Below are 8,628 nucleotides of genomic sequence, written 5' to 3' on the forward strand. Positions count from 1 at the left end.
AAACAGGCACAACTGTCCTGTGGCAATGCAGGTCACAGCAGTGGCTACCTACAAGGAGTTACGGGCAGTGCAAGTGGAGTGCTAAGCAAAATCAACAAAGCTAAGATAAGAAACGAAAGGTTCAGTTAATCTGTCAGCCTTCGATGGTAACGCAACATGATATAAAATATTTGTTTCATAGAGCACGGCCACAAGCAAAAGGCAGGCAGAAGCAGAGCCCGCCAGCATCGCCTCTCACGGCCGTGTTCTCTCCCCGCCGTGTCCTGCAGCCAGAACACGGCCACCTGGTTCCACCACGAATCTGGCCCGTCAGTCCCCGTGGCATGAACCGCCAGGCCGCCTGCAGTCCCTCTCTGCCCGACCTTCTCATCGCGCTGAGGGCAATCGATCCTTCTGGAAGGCAAAGGAATCTGTCTTCCCCACTCTCCAAGAAATACTTCCTAATGGCCCCCAGACAAACATAGATTCAAGGGTGGTTTCTGCTCTCATTGTTTACCTGCTCCTCAAGGTCCAAATTCCTGACCTAGTAATACAGGTGAAGCCAAACCACTTCTAACATTATAGGGAGACATCTTATCTTTGGTCACATCTCAAACTAGACATTATTTGATGGGAATCCATAATCAAAGGAGGCAGCCTGCACCAGGCGCTGCGCATCTAGAGTAGGTTGTATCATATCTGCTCCACATTCTGCAAAACTTAAAAACTGAGGGCTTACAGGATGTCAGCACAACAAACATCCAGACCACAGCGCATGCGGTTTATGTTAAAGAACGGCCTGGCCAGGTACAGTGGTTCATGCTTGTAATCCCAGTACTTAGGGAGGTCAAGGCGGAAGGATCGCTTGAGGCCCGGGCAGCCTGGGCAACATAGGAAGACCTCATCTCTACAAAATAATTTTAAAAAAGAAAAAGAAAATTAGCCAGGTGTGGCGGCACGTGTGCTACTTGGGAGGCCAAAGCGGGAAGATGGCTTGCACCCAGGAGTTCAAAATTACAGCGAGTTATGATCACGCCACTGCACTTCAGCGCAGGCAACAGAGAGATTCTATCTCTAAAAAAAAGAACTTTCTAATTTTACCAAAGCAAGCAGAGGAACGAATGGACAACTTCTAAAATCCCATGGTTCTCCATACGCATAAATGCTTTATCTCAGTAATCCTGGAGCGAGAGAAAAAAGTGAGATCCTATGTCCCTATTCTAATTAATGTGCATTTTAAGTGACATAAATCAACCTGCATCTATGTAATGGAAGATAGGATTTGCTAACAGTTAATCCGTGTGAACATAAATCAGTAGACAGTGGCATCTTTTAATCAGCATAATCATGTTATCTAGTAACGAATTCTAGTCATTAAGGAGGAACGCACAGCGCCCTGAATAGTATGCTAAAGAGATGCTTTCAGGAAATGTCAAGCCACTTAGTCCACATGTTCACAGTTATTTTCACCTACTTCTTAAAAGAAAAAAAAAAGATTTTTAAAGTCACCTGAGTACCCACAGCATGGTCTTATTTAACATTCAAATGTGGATAATTTATACTGCGATGGAACATCTTTGTCGGATGTTAGTACAAAATTCATTTCCTCTGGATAGATTATCTTCTGTCTTTGAACGTCCTGGGACTAGCAGAGACCCTAGAAACAACACAGACCCAAGATTGTCACACTGGGGTACATGTGCTTATGCTGGGGAGTCCATGGAACCTCAGAGAAAATAAGGTACATTTTCCTTAAGAGTACTTTTTGGAGGCTGGGCACGGTGGCTCATGCCTATAATCCCAGCACTTTGAGAGGCCAAAGAGAGCGGATCATAAGGTCAAGAGATCCAGACCATCCTGGCCAACAAGACGAAACTCTATCTCTACTTTAAAAAAAAAAAAAAGCACTTTTTGACTCAGTCAGCAATTTTTGTTGTTGTTGTTTGTTTTGAGATGGGGGTCTTACTCTGTCACTTAGGCTAGAGTACAATGCTGCAGTCATGGCTCACTGCAGCCTCAACCTCCTGGGCTCAAGAGATCTTCCTACCTCAGCCTCCCTAGTAGCTGGAACTACAGGTGCACATCACCACACCTGGCTAATTTTTTTTTTTTTTTTTTTTTTAATGATGAGGTCTCACTATGTTGCCCAGGCTGGTCTTGAACTCCTGGGTTCAAATGATCCTCCCACCTCGGCATTCTAGGAAGGGCTATTCCCAGCTTCACCTGTTATATAACAACAACCTGTCTCTGTTTAAAAAAAAAAAAATTTAATGACATCCAAACAGGCTGACTACGGGCACACTGCCCATGAGTTAGCCCTGCTCCACAAGAAACAGTACTATAAAATAAAAACAGTATATTTCGGATTAAAAAAAAAGACCAAAGATTTCAAGAGCTCCCCTCCCACCCCATTCCCCCTCCCACCCCATTCCCCCTCCCACCCCATTCCACCCTCTTCCACCTCAGGTGCACTATCAACAATAATTAAAGAAATGTCTCACTATAATGAATAATACCACACAGCCGTTCACAAAATGCCTATCAAAGCCTTTCTTTAAGCAGCTAAACATCACTGGTATTCTGTGTAACTCAGGAGACACCCAGTTTTACACATACGCAATTATTTACTGTCTCTTCACTAAAACTTTGCACTTTTCAACACTGAAAGTGGCCTCCATTTAGATACATCTAAGAAGACAAGTCAGAATAGGGAACATTTGTTTGAAAAGAAGGGGAAAAAGGGAGGTGAGAAGCCAGAAGACCCATTCACTCAACAGTGTAACTCTGTCAAACAACAGTGTAACTCTGTCAAACAACAGTATATCTCTTTCCAAGAATAAAATAAAACCTAAGAACCCACAGGAGCCCTTGAGTTCATGAAGACACAGTTTTCCTCCGAACATCTCCATCTTTCAAAAAGAGCATCCTCTTCTCTTCCCCCTACAAAAATGACAGTGTATGCCAAATATAGATGAGTTAAATAGATTAGAGTCCTTTTTCTTTCTTTCTTTTCTTTTTTCTTTTTTTTTTTTTTTGTGACAGAGTCTCACTCTGTTGCGCAGGCCGGAGTGCAATGGTGTAATCTCAGTTAACTGCACCTCCAACTCCTGGGAGCAATTCTCCTGCCTCAGCCTCCCAAGTAGCTGGGGTTACAGGTGCAGGCCACGCCCTACTAATTTGTTTGTATTTTACTAGAGATGGAGTTTCACTGTGTTGGCCAGGCTGGTCTTGAACTCCTGATCTTAAGTGATCCGCCTGCCTCAGCCTCCCAAAGTGCTGGGATTACAGGCAGAAGCCACCACACGTGGCCCAAAGCCCTTTTATATTACCTGATTTGACCCTTATAATAAACCTATAAAACGATAATTACTGTTACATGCTTTATTATTCCTGCTAAGGCTCAAAAAGGTTACCAAATTGCAAACCGAATCATGTTGGAATGAGACCTGAATGCGCTCCCACGTCGTTCAATACAACTTTGTTAATAGACAGACACTTGCATTTATAACACTGTCTCCCAGAGAGGGGAGAGCAGGGCAGAGAGATTAAGGTCACACAGCCAATAAAGAGAGAGGGGTTGGGATTTCAGTCTGTTTCCCACTCCAGGACCAGAGAGAAGGAGACGCCACACAGCCAGGGTGGAGATACCCTCAGCCGAGCGCTGGGGACGGGAAACTGGTCCCTGGGGCATCAAACAGGAAGCAGCTGGTGCTGGGGCCAAGCTGAAACCCAACTCTTGCCAAACTCGCAGTCCTGGGACAAGGGCTTTAGCCCAATTCAGCATCCCCGAGGGCCGGGCTCAGCTCTCCAGCTGGCTTAGACTACACTGGCCTGGGAACCTCTTGACAAAGCGGAGGTCAAAGATCAAAGAGCAACCGAGCATGACCGTTCCAAACAGAGACAGGGGGAAGGCGCCATCTGTCACTCCAGGCCCAACTCTCCAAGCCTACTGGTCCAGCTCCCAGCCTGTGGTCTCTCCCCTCCACCTGGGAGACCGTCCCCAGTGGCCTGGCCCCAGGGCTAACCAGAGCTCAGCCTGAGCGCCTTCCTCTTCGCTGCTCTGGTAGCTGGAAACGGGAAAGGACCGTGGAACGAGATCGTTTCAGTATGGTAACCTCCACTCCCTTCCAGATAAACAAAAGACCCTCCAGGAAAGGTGACCAATCACAGACAGAACTGACAACGTTCACACCTAGGAAGCAAATAAAGTTCTGGTGAAAAAAAAAAATCATCAGCGCAACGACGAATACCTCGAAGGCTCTCAAAGCGGAGGCTAATTTCAGTGTCTACACAAGTGCAGCCGAGGGTCTAAAACGGGGAAGCTGAACGGGGAGGGGCGCCCAGCGCCAGCCTCGGAGCAGGCGGACTTTTGACATCTTTCCTGAAACACAACTTTACAAAGGAAGAGACGACGCGGTTCACTGCTTTTGTTTTTACCTGCAAGAGGCTGACCTTGGAGACCAGAAAAGAACTTTAAAAATCAAGTCAAAAAAGTGAGGAAGTGAACTCGTTGGCTCTCAAGGGCGCAAAGCAGGCTCTTAAACGCGTGTCTGCGGTGTCTACACGCGCAGAGGGTGTCATTTTCACTAAGTCTTGCGGGTGCGTGGGAACCGGGTGCTGCCCGCGCGCTGGCCTGGCCGCTCCGCGCGCTCTGAAGGTCGCCTCACTGTCACCTCGCAGAGCGCGGGCGAGGATCCAAGCCACGCGGCGGGGCCGACACGAAGCCCTGGGGCACTTTTCCGGGTCCGAGGGCCGCGGGCAGGTGCGGCCGGGGCGTCAGGAGCGCGTCCCCGCAGGGTCCCGGCCTCTCGTGGACACTCGCCCCGGTCTCACGTGGACACTCCGGACGCCGCATCCCCCATCCCCGGCCCGGGCTTACCCGCAGGAGGCGCACGGAGCGCGACGCGGCAGGCGCGGTCCCGGGGCTCGGGGGTGCCGGGCGCTCGGCTCTTCCTACGCCGCCTCCGCGTCGTTCTCGGCCCGGCCCCGGCCGCCCGGCGGCTCCGGTTCCCTCTGCTGCAGCCGGCCGGGCGGTGGGACACTCGGGGGCGGGGGGTCGGGTCCGGTCCCCTCCGCTCCGCCGCCTCCGCCGCCGCCTGCCCGGGCACTCCTGGGCTCGGGCCCGGGTTCCGACCGCGGGGTCGTCGGGGCGTGCGGGGCTCCGGGGGCGCTCAGGGGCGCCCGGGCTCTCCCGCCTGTGGCCCCGCTCCGGGGGGGCCTGGCTCGCGGCGCGCGGGCGTCACGGGCTGCGGGGGCGGCGGGCGCGCGGGGGCGGCGGGCGCGCGGGCCGGGGGGCGGCGGGCGGGGGCGCGGGCTCCGATGCGGGCGGCGCGGCGCGGCCTCTCGCCATGGCTCCCCCGCGCGCGGCGGCTCCACCCCCTCCCTCCGCGCTGCCGTCACCGCCCGACGCGCGCCGAGCCCTCCCCCTCCGGCCCCGCCCGCCGCCCGCGCCGCCACCTGCGCGCCGCCCTCCGGGATGCCCCGCGGCCTCGTCCCGGTCCCCGGAGCCGCGCCCGCTCCCTCGCCCGCGGCCGCCCCTGCGCTGTCACCCGCGCCGCGGGGCGCAGAGAAGCGTCCTGTCGGGACCTGGATCCGGAAAAGCTGGTCGCGCCCGCCCCGAGCGCCGCTCCACTCCGGGCACTTGTGCGGTCCCTCCCGAGTCCGGGCGCTGAGGGTCGCGAACGCCGTGGAGGTCCAGCCGTTCTGTCCCCGCAGGGCAAAGACGCCCGTGGGTTTAAATGGAGGAGGATGGAGCTGGGCGGGGACGAGGCTGCGGGGGACGGAGCTGGCGTTCGGGGCAAGATGCCACCCAGGGGTGCGGGCGGTGGGGGCGGGGGACAGCCCGGGGAATCAGGAACCGACCCAGGAAGTCTAGCTCGCAGGCCACCCTGTTATGCAAATCACTTGTGGACGGTTTAACGGGGAGCAACCCACGTGATCGCATTTCCAGCTGAGGCTGCCGAGTCTACTTCTCTGCCCAGGGGTCACAGAGGACGTCGGGAGGACTTGAAGACTCAGACCGGATGCAAAGGTGTAAGGAAACTGAACACCGCGAAAGCTGGTTTCTCATGCTGGCGTAGACCTGACTCGGAGACATCATCCAGTGTGTGCTGGAGATCGGCTCCGGCAAGAAGCATCCATGGACGCCGTGGACGCCGACTCTAGGGGCACCGACTGGCTGGCAGATACTTGCCTGGCCTGATGTGTCTCCCCATAGGTGGTTCAGACCTGTTGGTAGAAGAGCGGAGATAGGAGCTATACAAGGAGGTAGGCAGGCCGCACCCGGACCGGGTGATCAAAATTTCCATCGCCGGTGAGAGTAGATGGAGTTCATGTCCACATCAGCCGCAGTATCCCTGGGGACGGCGCATCGTCTGAACCGGAATGATGAAACACCAGACAACCCCAAATAAGGACCACCCATTAAAAAGAGGAAGGGGCTGCATTGTGCAAAAATGCCAGTGTCCTTAAAATCAAAAGAAAGCTCGGGAAATGTTACGGATTAAAGGGTTCTAAAGACTCAGGGCAGCTAAATGCCATGCCTGATCTACACTGCGTCCCGTACTAGAGGAGGGGGAATGCTTCACCAGCTGACAGAGTCACAATACATGTCATAGACTAAAGCACTGGATCAATGTTAAACTTACTGACGTTGATAACTTCTGCTATGGTTATGTACAAAGATATCTCATTCTTAGGAAATACACACTGAAGTATCTTGTAAGAAAGGTCATAGCATATGCAGCTTACCTTCAAATGATTCAAGGGAAAAACATCTTGATAGGAAAAATGATAAAGCTAAGTGGGCAATAAAGGTAAGCTGCATATTATCAGTGAATCTGCATATGGGGTGTACTTAAACATTTCTGTAAGTTTGAACTTATTTCCAAATAAAAAGATTTGGAAAATCCATCACATTGGGGGATGAAGTAAGGTGAGGAGAAAGCAGGTGTGATATAAAAGGGAACACAAGGGATCTTTGTGACTTTGGAACTGTTAAACGTCTTGATTATGGTAGCACAGGTGATAAAATGATCTAGAACCTGATACACATGCAAATGAGTATGAGGAAAACTGGGAAAATCTGAATAAGATAGGTAAATTGTATCAAGGCCAATATCCTAGTATATGATATAATATTGAGGTTTTGCAAAATGTTGTCATTGGGGAAAACTAGGCCGAACATATTATTTCTTACAACTGAATGTGAACCTACCATTATCGCAATACAATTTTTAATTACAAAAAAAATCATTTTCAATTACCAAAAAAACTGTCTGTAAATGGGCATGGCATCCAGGAGCATGCCAGAGCAGATATGCCAGAGCTCTCATAGCGGATCCAGAACAGACACGGTGCTGTTACCCACAGTGAAGGCTCTCAAGAAAAAAATTAGACCATTTGAAGTACAACCAACAGATCAGATTCATTCCAGCGCTGTAATTTAAGAATCCTAGAGCTGGGGGTTCTTTGAGATCATCTGGTCTAACCTGCTCATTTTCAGGAAACCGTGGGCAGAAAAGTAGTGTGTGTCCACAGGAGCATCAAGTTAGCGGTAGACCTGTAACTACCACTTGTCTGCCAAATTTGTTCCACTCTCTTTGCATCTACCAGCTGCCTGCCACTCCCTAGATCCGTGAGATTCAGTTAAGGCTGGTAGAAAATTTCGAAGTCATTCACTCTTTGGAGTCCCTGCCTTGTTCTGTGGTGCCAGATGACAGGCATCTGGATTCTGCTCCTGAGGAGTAGGGGCCAATTTCCCTCTCCTCCTCCCAGCTCGGAGGAAGCAGATGGCAGGCGGGGCCCCAGTGACAGCCCCAACTCTGGACCTGCCAGAGCTGATGAGCTACTTGGAGCGGCTGCTGGCCTGCTGCTGCTGGAAGCCAGTGGAACAGGAACCTGGGAGGGAAGCAGGATGGATTCAAGAAGGGAAAACAGTCACGGCCCCGGCAAGTCCTTGCTTTACGCAGTATCAGGCAGAGGTCCCGGCGACAGCGGCAACTGGCTTCTCGTGAGCCACGGATAGCCCTGTACTCTTCCCTTTTGTTGAATCAAATTGAAATTAATCTGTTTATTTGCATTTGCCAGCCCTCGTTAGTAACTGTGGGAAAATACAAAATAGAGTATCTGATCCCTGCCTGTTAGGAAAGAAAAGTGCGGCTGGGGACCCGAGGTGGGAATGTTGAAAGTGACTCAACAGAAGCAATGAAAAGGCTAGCTGTATCAGCTGGGGTTCCCCGAAAGCCGCGCCAGGGAAGGACTCATGGGCAGATACTCCCTTTTGGGAAATGATCCCATAGGATATGGGTGGAAAAAGAAATTGGGACCAGGAAGGAAAGAAAGCCAGTCCAAGGATGTGAAATTTCTGTGAACAACTGGAGCTTAGTCCCACGGAGGCCCCTGAGGAACTGCGCAGAATGCAAGACAGAAGGAGGGAATATTTAGCCACCAGTTCCTGTCTCCCATTGGTCAACTTGGTGCTGAGGCCAGGAGTGGCGGCTCACACCTGTAATCTCAGCACTTTGGGAGGCTGAGGTGGGAAGAGTTCAAGGCCAGCCTAGGCAACATAGCAAGACCCTATCTCAACAAAAGAAAAAATTTAAAATTAGCCAGGTTTGAATGTGTATGCCTGTAGTTCCAGTTACTCAG

At 51.5% G+C, this 8,628-nt stretch overlaps 1 protein-coding gene across 1 annotated transcript in view; it reads right to left on the reverse strand.

The window, feature by feature from the left end:
• The window catches only part of TRAK1 (trafficking kinesin protein 1), a 211,292-nt gene extending 206,413 nt beyond the window's left edge, over positions 1-4,879 (reverse strand). The window contains exon 1 of the mRNA XM_021666616.2: positions 4,859-4,879. The gene's annotated coding sequence lies outside the window, so the exon portion shown is untranslated. The remainder of the gene's footprint in view (positions 1-4,858) is intronic.
• Between the last annotated feature and the right edge of the window lie 3,749 nt (positions 4,880-8,628).

This window comes from Aotus nancymaae, unplaced genomic scaffold (assembly GCF_030222135.1).
Source record: "Aotus nancymaae isolate 86718 unplaced genomic scaffold, 86718_ANA_hifiasm-v0.15.2.pri h1tg000038l, whole genome shotgun sequence".
NCBI classification, from domain to species: Eukaryota; Metazoa; Chordata; class Mammalia; order Primates; family Aotidae; genus Aotus; species Aotus nancymaae.